The sequence below is a fragment of the Nipponia nippon genome, unplaced genomic scaffold, assembly GCF_047370975.1.
Source record: "Nipponia nippon isolate SJK-2023a ecotype South Korea unplaced genomic scaffold, ASM4737097v1 scaffold_11, whole genome shotgun sequence".
Classification (NCBI taxonomy): domain Eukaryota; kingdom Metazoa; phylum Chordata; class Aves; order Pelecaniformes; family Threskiornithidae; genus Nipponia; species Nipponia nippon.
The window spans coordinates 19103448-19120623 of record NW_028262302.1 but is presented as its reverse complement, the minus strand read 5'-3'; positions in this window follow the sequence as shown (position 1 = coordinate 19120623).

The window sequence follows — 17176 nt, the reverse complement described above, 5'->3', positions numbered from 1 at the left end:
TGGCAAATGGATCATTCAGCGCTAGATTTTCTGGGAACCTAGCAAAGATGGAGGTGGAAAGAAGCAATGGGGAATGAGGGGGTGTATCTTTTTATCTGTCAAATACAGTTGTAGTATCTCTGCAACACTGTGCTTTAAGTACAGTATGCTGGTCTTGGCTTTTATGAGAGTTCTGGAAGAGTTTTGTGCACTGCACAGTCTGATTGACAAAGAGCTTTTCTGTCCTCGCATGACCTTCTTTTAATTTAAAAAAAAAATTCAATAAAAGTTCAGCCACACAGCAAGGGATGAATTTAAAGACTGCACACCATGTGACAATGGTAAAACTTTCATAATAGCCGTCATATTTGTTGGTTTAAAAATCAACTTCATTGTCATAGTTAATAGTTTGCAGCTGTTGTAGAACAGAGGCAAATTGCTATGTATGTGTCAGTCTTAAATGCAAGTAAGATCCACTGACTAGGACAACTTGGTTAGTTTTTCCTATCTATTGGTAGTATTGCTGATCATCATCTCTACGTGATGAGAGGAATTCATTGCCACATTTCAGCACTGCTGAGCTGACTATGTGATCTTGCAAGTAAAATAAACTTGTTTTCAGTGGCCTGCCAAAGTATACTTCATGACATCCCGTTAAAAAGGCTTCCAGGGTCGTGTATAAGTAGGTGCAGTTCCCCTGCAAATCTACAGGATATCATCAGCATGATTTAACTAATGAAGGTAAGTTACATGAAAAGTGTTAAAGAATCAGAATTTATCACCTAATGTGAAGCTCAGGAGTAAAAGAAACCTTGTTGGAAGATCACCAGATAAGTTCTCTGCCAACTTGTAACTTACGAAAAGTATTTGTAATTTGCACCAAGTTCATATCAGATGGAAATGGGACGTAGATGGAACAATCCCTCTCTATCATGCTGGTGATGTGCAGAAGGTGTGTAAGGTCAGAATGGTCCAGTGGCCAAAGTGTAGCAGCCAGCTGAGGGCATGTGGAGGAGTATGTGAAGTGCCTACTGGTTATCCTGGACTGGGAGCCATCCAAGAAAGCCTCCCTAAGGTGCTGGAAGTTGTGGCAACCACAGGGAATTACGTCTAAAGGGGTGTGTTATGCCTTCAGGCTGAGCAAATACAGAGTTATTTAGATTTAGGGAGAGTCTACTTTACTTGTCCCTACTGTATCTGTTGTTAGAGCAGAACTGAGCTTAAACCGTGGACCTAAAGCTGCAGACTAAAATGTGAGGGATATCCCTTTTGAGCTATCTTAGAAGGACTGTGGTTATTTAAAGCAGAGCATCCCTTGGTGTTTCAGGCACCTGTCTCTGTGTGAAGAAGTCAGGGAGTTCAATGAGTGCAGATCAGGCTGTCCAGGATGCTGTGTTCTCATGGCTGCAGCTCGGTTTATCCTTCAAGAAAGCAAACAGTAGTGGAGTGAGAAGGTTTAATGACTGAGCTTACAAGAAGGCAGTGCTTTTAATGCTGAAGTCAAAGACTCAGACTCCAAATTGTGGGAAAAATTCCCCAGGGAAGAGACAGCCCGCGCAGTCCTGCACTGGATTACTGTCAGTGCTACTTCACTTATTTGGGTGAGGTTTCTAATGTGTTTCCTGGGACAGAACCTGGTCCTCAGGTCTCATTTACAATCCAGAGAACTTCAGTTTGGCCTTTCTGTGCACATTGTGTAATTGCAATAATTTCAACTCTTGTTATCCTTTCAAGCTTGGTTAATTTGTCAATGTGCTAGTTTGTTTTATTCGCATAGAGACCATGACTAGCACTGAAGTCTAAAGTAAATACATAGGATCTCTAGTTAATCTGTGCTTTCTTTTTCCCCTGGCCTTCTGTCTTTCCTGGTTTGTGGAAGTTGCTTTGTTTTACAAACGAATGGAATTGTATACCAGAAGATGAGTGGAACCTTCAAAACACCCTGTTCAGCTTGTAGAGGGCTCTAGAAGAGTGGCTCAGTGGAGTCTGGAAATGGTTAAAAATAGGTACCTCCCCCCATTCCTTAACTGTATTCCCCATCCTCTTGATGGAGTTTCTTAGCCCTGAGGAGGGAGGGACATCTGGACTGAGCCCAGGTAATTTCTCAGCCAATTCACAATTAGATCAAATGTCCTTTCCTCAGCAAGAGTGAAGAGGGAAGGGAGATGTACTCCTCCTGTTAGAAAAGGTGGGACAGATGTCTGGAAGATAACAGCTGTAGATATGTTGGAACTACTCCTTTTGTATTAGAGCTGCCTGTACTTTTCTGCCTCTTGGGTTAGAGCATCTTGCAGGTTTTTGACCAATAGTTCTCTGTCTCTGACATCCCTGACTGTTTCCTGAAGATTGTTGATAACCAGCCATGTTGTTTTCCCTTGCTGGAAGTCATTCTTTTCTGAAGGAGGCTTCTTCATCTGAGCCTACAAGAGCAGTAGGCCTCTGTGATCAGAGGAAGAGGGTGGACTTTATCTAACTAAATGTAAATGCATCTGAAATGTAAAAGTCTGCTGTTATGGTAGTCCCTGAGCATCCTTTTATGATCTGTGAATATGCAGTCAATATAGTCAATGGACTGTAGTTACTGGCTCTACTTATCCTAAAGCAGATGTGTCAAATGTCAGATGGACTCTGTTCATAACAATGCCTGTATCTATTGACTAGATGGGAGACTGAGGCGAGATGAACGTCCCCAGATTTTTTGTCATCTTCTCACAGTGGTGGAGCAGTTTACAGAGGTCGTGGTCTGTATTTCATCTTCCTTCTCAGGTTGCCTTCCTACTGTCCTCTAAATATTCACAGGACTTTTCAGGGCAGGCATGAAGTAAGTCTGTTGAATATAAATTTTGATTTTTCTCATTGTATCTTTGTCTGGGACACCACATAATCTACTGACATTTTGGAACTCCAGGAGAAAACCAGAATGTTTCCACCAGAAAAGGTGTCTTGGAATTGTTGAAAGCAGACTGGAACAGTCCTGTTTATTGAACTTTCTTTTCTTAAGGTGTTTTTCCTCATATCTGATTTCCAAAGAGGAATCTGATTTTCATTTCACATTGGGGTTTAATATCTGACTGATAACAAAAGGCAGAAAATTTTTGAGGAGTTCAAAAAAGGCCAAAAGATGTATAAATATTTCCTTGGGGCATCCTTTGCTACCTTGGACTTCAAGGCCAGGAGTTTGGCTATCATTGCCTCCTTAGAAAGCATTCTTGGCTCCAGTAGTCTTATCCATCTTTTCTCTCCTGGCTTCTCAAATAATCAAATCATAAAAGTAGTTTGGCTAATACATTTTGCATCTGTAACTCCTGTGATTTTTGGATGCTTCAGGAGTCAAAACTCCACATGGATTTGCCACAGCTGAGGGCTGTGTCTTTGACTCAAAAATCCTTTTGCACACAAATTAGAGGGCAACCAGTGCAAAACAATGTGGTTATAATGCATTAACTAAGCAGGAAGCATGGAGATCAGTCTCTGCTGTGTCAGGAAACAATTTGTCTGTGGAAATGGCATGGCACAGTGCTTGGGAAGACAATGCTGTGAGCAATGTTCAGTAGGCTGGCTGCTCAAGAAGGTCCTACAGGGGCAGTGTCAGTGAATCAATAGGCCTGATTTATCACTGTATTATATTAATTCTACTCCAGGGTGACTCCATTCAAGTCAGCAAATTTATCCTAGGGTAAAACTGGGGAAAAACAGTGCCTTATCCCTCTTGCTTTCTGCATGAATTACTTCCACTAAGCCACATCGATACTTTCAGTTCTGTCTTCTTCAGGGCCCAGCTGTGATAAGGTGGGAGCCGGGAGCCTCTTAGCATTGCTGAGAGGAGCTGGGGTATAATCCTGGTACTGGCAGAAATTTCTGAACCCCGGTTTTGCCAGCTAATCCTTAAAAATGGTTTCTGATGAAGATACATGAATCTTACAGCATGGTTCTTGAGAAGTAAGGCACTTCGAAAATAGGATTTACTGTTGGGATGGAACACCAGAGGCTGTCACACCACTAAACTGAGAATAAACAGAAAAGAAAGCCTGCATAAGAATGCCATGAAAGTGGGTATAAATGAGGGAGGGAATAAACTCTTGCCTCCAAACAAAGAGTTTGGCATTTGCCTGTAACAACATGCAGGTGCTTTGCCAGCATGAAGAATAGGATTGAGAACTGGAAATCTACATCTCCATGTTCATCTTTCAGCAGGCTTCCAAGCATACACATTTTCATTCAAAATCACTACCAAGCTGTTTATTACAGATCTGTGCCAACTGCACTGTTTTATGTAGCCATCTAAGCCAAATCATTGTGACCTGATGTGACTCAGTTTTTTAAAAGCGTGCGCCTTCAGAATCCTTATTTTCTTCAGTTTGAAGTGAAACACTGGGAAAAGTATTGGAATGGATCTGAAAACAGTGCAGCATTCTTATGCAGAGGCAAGAGTGCCATTCAGACAAACACTAGAAGAAAATCTGTCTCGGGTGTGTTTTTCAAAATGAGTCTGAAATGTTCGTTGGAAAAATACCAAGAATCTTAGACTTAAGTGAACTAATTCACATGCTCTGATTTTGCCTATATCTGTGGTACTGGGAAGTGAAATAATAGATTATAAGTGCTCTGTTCCTGAAATTTCAGTTCACTTTTTGTTATCTGCAGGTACATTTATTTAAGAGCGTGTGTGAAGTCTGTTTTTTTCTCTTTTTTTTTTTTTTCCTCCATCTTTCTCCTTCTCCACTTTTCTCTGAATATAAGTCTTATACCTCTGTGTGAATTTAAAACCAATTAGAGATATGGACAACAATTAAGTGAAAAAGATCCTTTTTTTTGTCAAATATGCCACTGTTTTTCTTGGTTCATAGAATATCCCTTATTTATATATTCAGCTGTTTAGACGTGTTCTCACACATAGATAATAGATGATTATGCATTTTATTTTTATTTCCTCAAATACTACTGAACAAATCAACAGTAAAATTTTCTAAAGTTCTTCAAATTGTGGTCGAATGCTTTCAGGCTCATAAATCCTCTTGGTCAGTTTAAGATGTTTTGATACTTAGTTGAAATTTGTCATCATCTTTCCCTTAAGTACCTCTATGCTGGTTTTAGCTTCATCTGAGATTGAACTGAACATTTTAGTATTGTCAGAATTTATAATCAGCAGTTGATTTTATGTGCAACACCTCTCACCAGTGGTGCTGGGTTGATTTGTTTTTCAGAGATTCCCACTACAACAAATAAACATGGCTGTTTTTTTCCTATGCCAGCCTGGGAGGTTTGTTTTTTTTTTTTTTTTAAATACAGTAGCTGATGAGAGACTTCCTTCTGAATTAGATTCAATAGCATAATTGATGGAATAAGGAGGAGGAGATTACCCAAAACGACCTTTCAGCCTGAATCTTTATTAGAATGGGAAAAAGATTTTTTGAATGTACTTCCAGATAGTATCTACATTTCTTAGAAACTTGCAGGGCTTTTTGTGGGAAACCCCCAAACTATTTTTGTGTGGCTTTGGCCAAAAACATTTGGTTTTCTCTTACCAAATTTCAAAAAGGTTGAATAGTTGGCTTTTCTGAAGGGAAGGCAATACTTTCCATAACGAAAAATTCCCATTTTCTTTCTAGCACTGCTTTTTTTCATATTTCTGACAAGCAAAAGAGTATAAAAGTACCTGGAAGTACAGCTGTTGTATCATGAAATACAAAAGTCAAAATAAGATTTAGAGTCTTTGAGTTTTTGCCTGCTGCAGCACCAATCAGCATTGATATATTAGGCATACACTTCAACTTAAGTGCAAGTGCAGAGTAGTGTTTCTGCCACTGCATCATTGCAAATACCATTATGGCTTATTGCCAATGATGCCAGTTGCTGAGGAATAGAGGCTGTGGTTGCCTAAACAATCTGTACTATTGCCAAAAGGGGTCAGCTGCCCTTTTTATACCCATCCCTTGTGATTGCTTGAGTGTTCACATAGGTGCAAAAGTTGTCAGATGAGGAAACTTTGCCAAGTGAAAGCTAATAACTAGAAAAAAGGAAAGATAAAGTGGACATGAAGGAGTGGTGTGAACAGGTAACAGAGACCGTGTATTTTAGTTGATGTATGAATTTATATTGCTTTGAAATTGCAGTGCAGTGGTGTTATGTGCATGAAATCATGCAGTCTTGGTGCCACAGTAAATTACAGATGTTCATTTGTATGGGGCAGTTCTGCTTGAAAACATGGTTTATACCATCCCTGCTGGATAGTGTATTTTATGGGATGTTTCAGCTGGTCAGCATAATGGCAACCCTGATCCTGAGTCTTACTCTTGAGTGAGTGAAGTTGAGGGTACAGATGTACATCTTCCACATAGATTTCTACCTTCTAATGTCCTTCAGTTCCTGTAGAGGCTGCCTGGACCTTTTTTTACCAATCTGTGTTGCACTTCCTAGACAGACAGAGGGGGTGCTCAGGTGCTCTTTTTCTTATTTGTCTCTCAGTAGATTGTGGAGATACTTTTACAGAGCCTGAAACTGCTTTGCAGAAGGTTGGAGTACAATACTGCTGCTATTCTGCCTACTCCTTATTTTAAACCAAGGGATTGAATCCCCTGACTTCCCTAAAAAAGGTTTGGAGCCTTCAGTTATGACTGAAATTAAGATGAAGGCTTAAATGCAGGGATTAGATAGTTAAGCTGTGGGTTTAGAAAATACCCATTTTTGCCATCAGATAATTTCATGATATTTCTGTAAAGAAGGCTCTTCAACAAAAACTGGAAGGAATTCAGCAGTGAGGAATTCCAGCAGTGAGAATTTGAGATGTTTGGGAAATCAGGAGCAAACTGAAACTGAGGTCTTAGAAATGGTGGTATTTTTTTTCTGGTGCCAAAAAGTAAGCCAAGTTATTTTGTCCTGAATAATCTGTAGATTTAATCTCTCTTGAAGTGCCCAAGGGGTTCTCTGACAGAGTTTTGGAATCTGTGGTTCTACTTGGTGCTGCGTTTTACAGCTTCATAACAAATCTCTGAAGCTGATTTCTGCAATGCATGAAGCGGAGTTCAGTATATATTTGATCTCTTTTAATAAGTAGAAACCTTAACCATTCTGTAAACAAAGACTCAGCCCTGTGTGACTATACCTCAAAAAAAAAATCTTGGATTGTGGAAGTAGTGTATCTTGTATCTTCTTCACTTATTAAAACATAAGGCCTTAATTTCAGAGCTAAGAATAAGAAAGATGACAAAGAATAAGACTGGACTGGAAACTATGCAGCCTATGCCTAACTCCAGTGAAAATAGTTATGGTTGAGTCATTTTAAAGAAAGCATGTACAGCAAATGATCTAGAGTTCAATAAATACGTGTATTTAAACATATGGAGGCAATGATTACCTGAGGAATACTTGAAAACAATATTTTAAGCTGTATAACTTTTTTCATTTACCATGAAAATGTACACTGTTGTACAGATTTCCTTCCTCTTTCCCACAGTCTAAGAAATGTTGGGGCCAGAAACAGCTTCTTCTCTATCTTCCCATTGGAGACTGAACATGGCATGTCTTTCTTCAAAATCCAGCCATTTTCCAGCACATCTGCCAGTAGTGGACGCTGACCTTCTCTTTCCTGCTGTGGGCAGACATCATTCAATTCAGGAAATATCAGGGAGATGACACAGAGGTGGCTTAGCTCAGCAACAGTGACCTTACAAGACATGACCTTGAAAATCTTACTGTGCTGTAAAGTCAGGATATCTGTTTGAACATTTCTGTTGCATACAGCCTCTGGCGTGGTTAGCCAGGTTAGTGACAATTTAATCTTTGCACTTTCCTTCTCTTTTATCTATACACGGGAGTAACAGCAGGAAAAGGTAATGAGCATATATGTAACAGAGATTTTGAACTTTCGATGTCTCTGAGGTATTTAAGTAAGAATCATAGAATACCAGGGTGGAAGGGACCTCAAGGATCATTTGGTCCAACCCTTCTAGCACAATCTAGATGAGATGGCTCAGCACCTCATCTAGAGTCTTAAACATGTTCAGCATAGCAGTCAACCACTTCCCTGGGCAGATTATTCCAATGATTGACTGTTATTGTGAAAAATTTACCTCTCGTGTCCAATAGGAATCTCCCTGGGAGTAACTTGTACCCGTTACCCCTTGTCCTCACCATGTGACTCCTTGTAAAAAGGGAGTCTCCATCATCTTTGTAGTTCCCCTTTAAGTACTGGTACATGGTGATAAAATCACGTCTAAGCCTCCTTTTCTTAAGGCTGAACAAACCCAGCTCTCTCAGCCTGTCCTCATACGGCAGGCTTCCCAGACCCTTGGTCATCTTGGTGGCCCTTCTCTGGACCCTCTCCAGCCTGTCCACGTCTTTTTTGTATAATGGGCACCAGAACTGTACACAGTATTCCAGGTGTGGCCTGACAAATGCCGAGTAGAGTGGGATAATGACTTCCTTATCTCTGTTGGTGATGCCCTTTTTGATGCAGCCCAGCATCCTATTGGCCTTCTTGGCCGCAGCAGCACGCTGTTCACTCATATTGAGCTTCCTGTCCACCAGCATCCCTGGGTCCCTCTCCATGGAGCTGCTCGCCAGCCAGGTGGATCCCAGTCTGAGCTGCACTCCTGGATTATGTTCTCCCAGGTGCAAGACCTTATGCTTGTCTTTGTTAAACTTCATAAGGTTCTTGTTAGCCCACCCTTCCAGCCTATCCAGGTCTTCCTGCAGAGTGGCTCGCCCTTCCAGAGTGTCTACTTCCCCACTCAATTTGGTGTCATCTGCAAACTTCATCAGGCTACACTTGATCCCGTTATCCAGATCGCTTATGAAGATATTGAATAGCGTTGGGCCCAATATCAGTCCCTGGGGGACCCCACTTGTAATTTAACTATCTTCATTGTGTGGATTTTACAATATGAGGCTGTCCTGAGGGATATGCTCTTCTGGAATCTGACATTGTGTTTTACTTTGTGTATAATAAATAATAACAGCAAGAATTTTGGGACTGTGGTATTTTACTAGGAATGTATGTACTTGAATGTGTATTCAGGTGAGGATGAAACACATGAACAGTGTGACGTATGTATCAGGTACCCTTATTTTGGGAACTACCTCAAGTTATGTGTCTGACCCCACCACTGCCATGTACCATCATAGAAATCCTGGTCCACTGAAGTGTTAAGTTCACTGCTATTCAGGAAACTGTTTCTTTGGATTCCATTTTCTCTGTTTTTAATAAATCTTGGTTTTGGCTAGGATCACTCTTGCCTAGGTAATTTTACAAAAATGCCTGTAGAATGCTGAGAAGCTCATCAGCTTTATGAAGAAGACCTTAAGAGTTTCCAGAACTTAAATGTTCCTCTCAGTGCCAATCATTAGACAGGAAAGAGATTATTCTGTTATGTTTTAGTAAATTTTGCCTGCCATCAGGCTACAGTGAACAAATAAAAAAATGAAGAAGCCTACAGATTAAGAGAAGGCTGAAAGATGGTGTTGGTGAGTGGCAATATAATATAAAACAAGATGAAAAATGTCTGATTTCTGCTTGGCTGAGCACCAATAAACTCTTGCAGTGCATGAGGAATGCCATCCCTTAGCCATCATGTCAGATGGAGCGTTACTCACAAAAGGAGCTATGTGACTTGCTGATATATCTGCATAGGGGAAATCCTCAGAGAATTTGTTAGGATGCATCCATGGCCAGCTAGACTTGCCAGAGCTGTGTGGAGCATCCAGAGCATCTTGGAAGGGCAGCTCTTCGTCTGCAGTAAGATAACTCTGGCTTGTGAAAAAGCTCAGAAATGCTGGGATGGCTGTGCTGTGGGTGGCATTTCAAATGCTGCGATATTTGGGCGCCAAAGTGCTTAGAAATGTTTCTATAGGTTTAACCCAGAAATCTGGGTTTGCCAATTACTGTCACAGATAAGGTCTTTCAGCAGTTGTTCTAAGCACCCTCTCGACAGTTGCTAAGACAGAAACTAATGCCTTCAGAAAATGAATATAAAAGCATTCCTACTCCTTCTGTTATATAAAAGACAGTATGTCTTATTTCCTATCTATTAAAAAAAATCTCTGAATAAACACAGCTGTTCAATATCCTGAAGTAGAAAACAAATGTCTTCTTAATGTTTCGTGATCTATAGCCTTAGTATTTCAGCCTCATTGCGTAGTAGCTGATATGCATTTACCACTAAGCCAGGTTGCATGGTGTGCTTGAAGATGAAGTTTAATGCATAGGAAGTATCTGTTCTAATGGCTACTTCTAGATTTTTTGACAGACATTTGTATGATGTAGAATGAACAGCATAATTTCTGGCAGGTCTTTCAGTAGTAAAACTTAACATCAAATTCATAACTTTATTAACACTTTCTTTCCTGTGTGACCTGATCCTGATAGGATCAGATAGGGTTCAGTTGGGGTTGTAAGGTGATGCATAGGTTTAGGACATACAGGAAACCTGATATGCATGTGCAATATGATAGGTGATATATGTGAGCTGGAATATATGTGTGAATGTCACATATAGAGAGAATCACACTTCCTAAACCATAGAAAGTCAAAAGTTAGTCTTAGTTCTTTTCTTCTATGTATCTACTTGAACTTAGTCACTTACTGAATTTTCATGTGAATTTAAATAAACAAATAAGACTTTATTTGTACTTGGTAGAAAGTTCCAGCCTCTTCTTTCTGGTGAAAACTTTGCCATTAGGTCTGTATGAATAATTAATTTTTCACTTTACTTGCTGTACTAAAAAATTAAAAAAATATTTCAGATTGACTCAAAGTGAAAAATTTTTGTTAATCCCACTGTAATGAAAAATCCAAATGTAATGCAAATAAAATGTCGTTTCTGCTCAAATTAAACACTTCATGCACCAAAATACTTAATTTCATATAATTGGATTTTTTTAATCCTCTCTTTAACATTGAGATATTACATTTAGATACATTTTAAAAGAAAATAATTCTTTTGAAAATAAAAATGTAATAATTTTGTTGAAAAAATATTCAGACAAAACATTTAAATATTTTCAAGGCTTTTATGTTCCTCTCTGCTACCACCCCAGCTGCATTTTCCAGCTAATAATCTACTGAGTGTATTTTTAGACTGGTTTACAGATGATTCCTTAAACTGTCTTGGTCATTTTTTGATGGCTGCTTATCATGGTGTGATATGTTTGGCAAAGTTTCCAGAGAATTGTGATGCGTACATTTTATGCACCTGAAAAATAAATATGGATAAATACATGTGAAGGCCCTTCCTTACTTACCTGTGGCTGGTGTACGCTGTTGGTTAGGGTTGTTTTAATCTTGAAAATCTGTAGTTTCTACAGGGTAAGTGACTCCTTAGGCTTGGTTTTCAGGGCTCGGAAGGGAATCAGACCAACACTGTGTTACCTTGTCCTCCATCTCCACTACATTTCAGGTCTCCGTTTACATTAGTTGACTTCGGGAAGCGTGAAGTGCTTGAGAGGATTAGAGAAGGCAGAAGAAGAGGAATTTGAAGCATGATGTGAGTAAGAGAGGTTGGCTGAGGAGAGAGATTTTGGAGCTTGTTGTGTTTATGGACAACTGCATTGCAGATTTCATTTGAATGGGCTGGGGTTCATAAACCTGTGTAGGCTGGAATGCAGGGCCCATTTGAATGGGTCTGAATTTCAGTGCAAATGTTTTACCCGGCTGTTAAGAAAACACTTCAAGAGTTAGTGGTAAAATAAATTTTTATTTTTACTTGTAAAGGTATAATTAAAATTGACAAGCACACTTAAAACTGCAGATGGGCTCAAGCTGAAAAGTAGACTGTGTGAAGCCCTTCCAAGTTCAGGCAGGTTGGGCTCCAAACCTTCTCCTATTGTTCTGGCTTTTGGTTGCTTTTACATTCCTCTTTGTTTCTTTAGTATGTCTTGTGTAAATCTAAGATGGTGGGCACAGCTAGTCACAAGGGATTTCCAATTGTTTGGGTGGATATTTCATGAGAACTCACTCTTTTCTCAACTTGAGCCCTGACTCCTAAGCCAGACCTAGTGTCTATAGATGCCTAAAGGCTTTCTTCTTAGCCCACATCCCCAGCTAGGACAAGTTCAATTCTACTAAATCTTCCAGTATCCAACAAAAATATATCCCTTTTCAAACACTTTGCTTGAATCAGTTCACAGTGAGCCTGGTCTGCTCTCAACCCCAATGTGATGACTGCCAGTGAAGAAGCCTCAACGTTTGCTCTGTCCTTTTTTTGGATAGGGTAGATAGATTATTATTGTTATACACATATAATGCCATTCAAAATCCAACTCTTCATACTATAAGATTGACAATCTTCTGAGTGCTGCCTTTCTTATTGAAGAATACTGGAGCAGTAACTAAAATCTGGTCCAGTAGCCAGAAAGACTGTAACTTATGGAGTGACACATATAAAAGCTTGTTTTGATCTCAGTATTCCTCATTTGACAAGTGTTTACCTAGACAGTGTGTAGTCAAAATGCACATTGTCATTTTTCTGCAACCCCAAGTATTTGATGTGTCAAAATTCCTGTGAAAATAGATAAATAAAAATCTGAAATTTCCAGATGGACAGCTGTACTGCAAGCAATCTACCCATGACTCCAGTTTGAAAATGCTTTAAATCACTTGTAACAATACAATCACATGTCTCAAAATATTAGGACTTGTATCACAGCAGACTTGCTGTAATCATGAAAACAAGCTTAGTGTCTAGTCAGATATGTATTTTATTCATTTTTTAATCTAGTCAGGTTATGTATTTTGATTTTGGTGGACCTGATTTTATATAGTCCTCCGCATTGTCTTAGATGCCCTGCCAGATGAAAACAGTACAAAATGTTTCCTGATGAGCCCAACATAGGCAGATAGCCCAAAACTGTCCTTGGCAGCGGTGGTCTGATGTATTCATGTTCTGCCGAAATGGAGAAGAATGCTGTTGAGTACATTTCCTGTGACTTATCTTCTAAACTTCTTATACTTTCCATGAGTACATTGAGAAGCAGCCTGAATGCCCAAAGCTTCATTTTTCAGGGGAAGTTTTATGTGCCTTCTAGTTGTTGTCTTTGTGATTTTATGTACCTCAAAGTGTAGTCTGAAGTTAAGTATGATAGTTGTAGCTCTGTAGGTGGTTTGAGAGATGTGGTTTACAGATACTTAAAGTCTCAGGAGTGGACATTAAAAGTGTAGATACCTGGAAGTGGAAAGTGTAATCACTGTATGCATCTTTTTCCCTTTCTCTTTCATTCCTATTCAACTGTGTATGTTCCATATTAACTCTTTCCGAATGAGTTATACAATCTTTGTAACTCCCCTCATTACCTAGAATGGTCAAGCTATTTTTTGTGCAGGCTGGAGAGGAAGTTTGTATCAAGATGACAATTTTAAGTTTAACTGAGGTCAGAAGGGCATAGAGGCAAGCATGGAGATTCTTACACTAGTTGTGAAATTTCATTAGTTTATGTAATTTTGAATATTACTGATGAAAATATTATACAAATGGCTACTTGAATTTTAGACAATATCTTTACTATTTCTCTATGAACTCGAGCCTGAGTTTTCTTATGGTTATGTCAGTTTTACATCGTTTTCTTTGCTGATTTTAGTCCTCATATATGGAGTATAAAGGAGGACTCATATTCCACGGGGAAGGGAAGAGAACTATATTGCACTGGAGCCTCAATCCATATCTCATCTCTTGTCCTGGTACAGCAACAGCTACCACCCCTACTGTCAAGGAAAGCTGAAATATCCCCAAGCCTGTCTGCCAAAATGAATAGCTGTAATTGAGAAGAAATTCCTTTCTGACCCCATACTCACATTCCTGAAAAATGCGATTTCGATGCTGAATTTGTTGTTCTATCTTGCATAGGTGCAGAAATTATTAGTGGTCATAAAATGATTCATTCATTTTAAAAGTCCACTGACTCAGTGACAACTAGCAGCAATACATTCCGTGGGTCCACCATAGATAACACAAAGAAGTCTTTAGTATTTTTAAACTTTGTAACACTTTGTGACAATAAGATCTAAAAGAAAACTTTACCCACACAGAGCTGCATACAGTATTGAACTTGGCTTTGAGACAGAGGAGAAAGAAGCACATATTACATAGTTTTCTATTACCTTTTAAACATAGCGTAAACTATATATGTTAAAGCAAACACCTATTTTCATCTCTGCTTTCTAAATGTGACCCTTTTGTTTTATTTAATGTTCATGTTGTAAAGAGAGGATGGGAGGAAGAAAGAAGGAAAGGACTGAAAAAATGTGATTTGCGTTGTGAAAAGCCTGTGCTATTCATTACTATTTGGTACGACATAGATTTGGTTCATATTCCCACATTTTCTGGGGTGTAGGTCTTGTGAATCTTATTAAATATAGTGCAAGAAATCAAAAACCACAACATATTAAACAGTGCCTTACACTGACATAAATCAGTACAGCTTTGTGCAGTGTGTATAGAACTAAGTATTAAGTATATGCTAAATTTCACTTATATTAATTGTCCTGTGTGATCAGTTTGGTATCTATTGATGAAAAGCTGCATCTCAGATATGTTTAATGATTATATGTGGACATTGAAGAAGGAAAGGGTTTTATTGGATCATTATCTTCAGTCTTCTGCACTGAGAATGAACTGCACCATATAATCCCATTCCTAACCTCATTATCCTTCATCATTAGCCAATGAATTAACTTTCGCTCCTGCACTTCTTTCAGGAAGCTGTTTCAAGACTTTGTGCAGCTGATTGTAAGGAAACTTGTTCTTTCTTTCCTAAATTAATTCAGCCCACTTTATTCCCCTCCCAACATGATCCTCTTTTTAGTCCTCCCGTTCTTACCTCATGCTAGCACAGTTCATAGAGAGCAACCACATTTTGTCTGTGCTCCCATTTTTGTCTCTTCTCCCAAAGTAGACCCTCAATTCCCTACAAGGATGACTAGTCCTTCTTTCTACCTGTTCTGGTCTGAGTTCATATTTGCACACAACATAACACAGAGAACTGTCTGCAGTTTATTGTCACCTTGTATAATGATATTAATATGTCCCTATTTCTATTGGAAATATTTTGCTTTTGTTGCGGGCTAGTATCACATTGCACTTTATCATTTTACTGGTGACTCATAGTAATCTTGTGATTAAGTTCTACGCCCAGGTCTTTTGCTTGATCTGTCATTTCCAGTTGACCAGAACCTTTTTTATAATGGTACTTATTAGTCACAGTACACTTGGTGAAGAAATATGTTGGCTATCTTATTCAGGAATAAATGGGTCCTACCATATTTGGTAGCATGTTTTTTCCAGTCCGTGTCTGGGAAATTTATGTGTCCACACAATGATACAATTTCTGATAGCCATTTTCTCTCCAACAAGATATTAATGAGTTCCTCATCCAGGTTCAAATTTCACCCATGTGAAGCAATGGCAAACTTCTGACCCTAGTTCATTTTACAGCCTTTTATTCAAATTGATTTTGACCTTAAAAGCTTCAGTTTTATCCATGTTATTGCAAATTTTTACTTGCAGAAGTGGTCTTTATTAAACTATGGCAGTATTGTACTCCTAATTTTATTTCTAGCTTTTAGAAGAGTATCATGTATTTCAATATTCACGTTCCAATCACGACTGATACACCGCCATGTCTTGTTATGGCTCTACTATCTGATTTCATGTCCTGCTGTCTTGGTTCCACTTCCTCTGGTCTGTAACCTTGCCACCTTTCATTGGTTTCCAAACAGCTAAGTTGCCCTTCTGTTACCTCTCCACTTCAACTCGATCATGTATAATCCTTTCAGTAACTGAACTGTCTCCATGACTACTCTTATATTCTTTGCTTATACTTTTCTCTTTGCTGCTTCTGCTGATTCTTTTTCTTTTTATCGAGCCCTTTAAACTGCTTTTCTTTTGCCTGTGTAAAAAAAAAAGGTTTGGAGAATTGAACGTGACTCTTTTCCAGTCTTCTTCCTTGGGCCTCTTAGTTTAAAGCTCTTCTGAATGGTTATGCCAGTTTGAGTCTTATAAAATCAGTCCCTCAGGTACTCAGGTAGAGGCCATTTTAAGTGGCCATTTTCTCTGAATGCTTCCTTGTATATTTATTTTATTATATTTTTATTTTTTATTTTATTTGTGAGGCCTGAATCATAACAGTGATTTTTTTTTCTATGGCAAGAGGTTTAATTATTTGTAGAAATATTATCATTTACCATAAAAGGATGTAAACAACTGATTCCCTCCAGTTCAAGAAACAGCCCCTGTAGAGAGTGTACAAAGTCAAGAATCTTGATTTGGCAGCAGAGTTATTCAATGTAAATCTCATGCAAGCCACAAAGCCATTTTGGCTGCCGCTTCTCAGAAAACTGCTTGTGGATGTAGAGTATATGCTGACAAATCTTCTCCTTCCCATCACCCTGATCCAAAGAAATGTCCCTACGGAAATACTTCTAGAGAGACATACAATATTCAGCTGGCAATCCTTTTTCTTTGGATGCCTGGCTTTTTGCCAGGAAAGGCCATTTTTGATTCATCTGAGGGCAATATGTATTTGTCGTATTTCTGATTTCTTCAGATACCTCTGACTGCTCATTCCAGCTGACTGAACAGCTGGCTTATTCTGAACAGAGTAGGTAATGCTTCTCTGTGGAGCAGATGTCATTGAACACTGTCAGTGCATTCCGTTAAGTCTGCCAGATGTCTTCTGACTTAATCAATGATTTTCCATTTCGTTTAAGGGGCTTGGGAAGGTATAGAGGGTCCACCAAAGTAGGAATAAATTTGAAATAAAATATTAAAGTCATGTTTAGTTTCAACTCCTAAATCCAGGCAAGTCTCCAGAGACTTCTACCATCCCAACTATCTGGAATATTTAGATGGCAGCTCTCCAGTTAAGTAGTTGTAAGCAGGGTTGCTGGCTTAAATAGATGTTACTTCTCTCCCAATGTTAGCAGTGGCTCATCAAATTTTAGAAGTATTCTGTAATAGAAGATTCTGGCACTTTATGGTCACTTTTGACCCTCTGTCTTTAATGATTGGTTTGTTCATACAAAAACTTATGCTCACATTTACAACTATTACCACCGAGCACAGGCATTAGATTTCCTTATGTGCAAATTGCTGGTGCATATCCAAGCTGAGAGTTTGTATTGTGGATGACATTTGTACAGATTTTCACTTCTTATATATTTGGAAGTTTAGACCTTCAGAATGCTGGAGAACATAAAATTTTCCTCTTG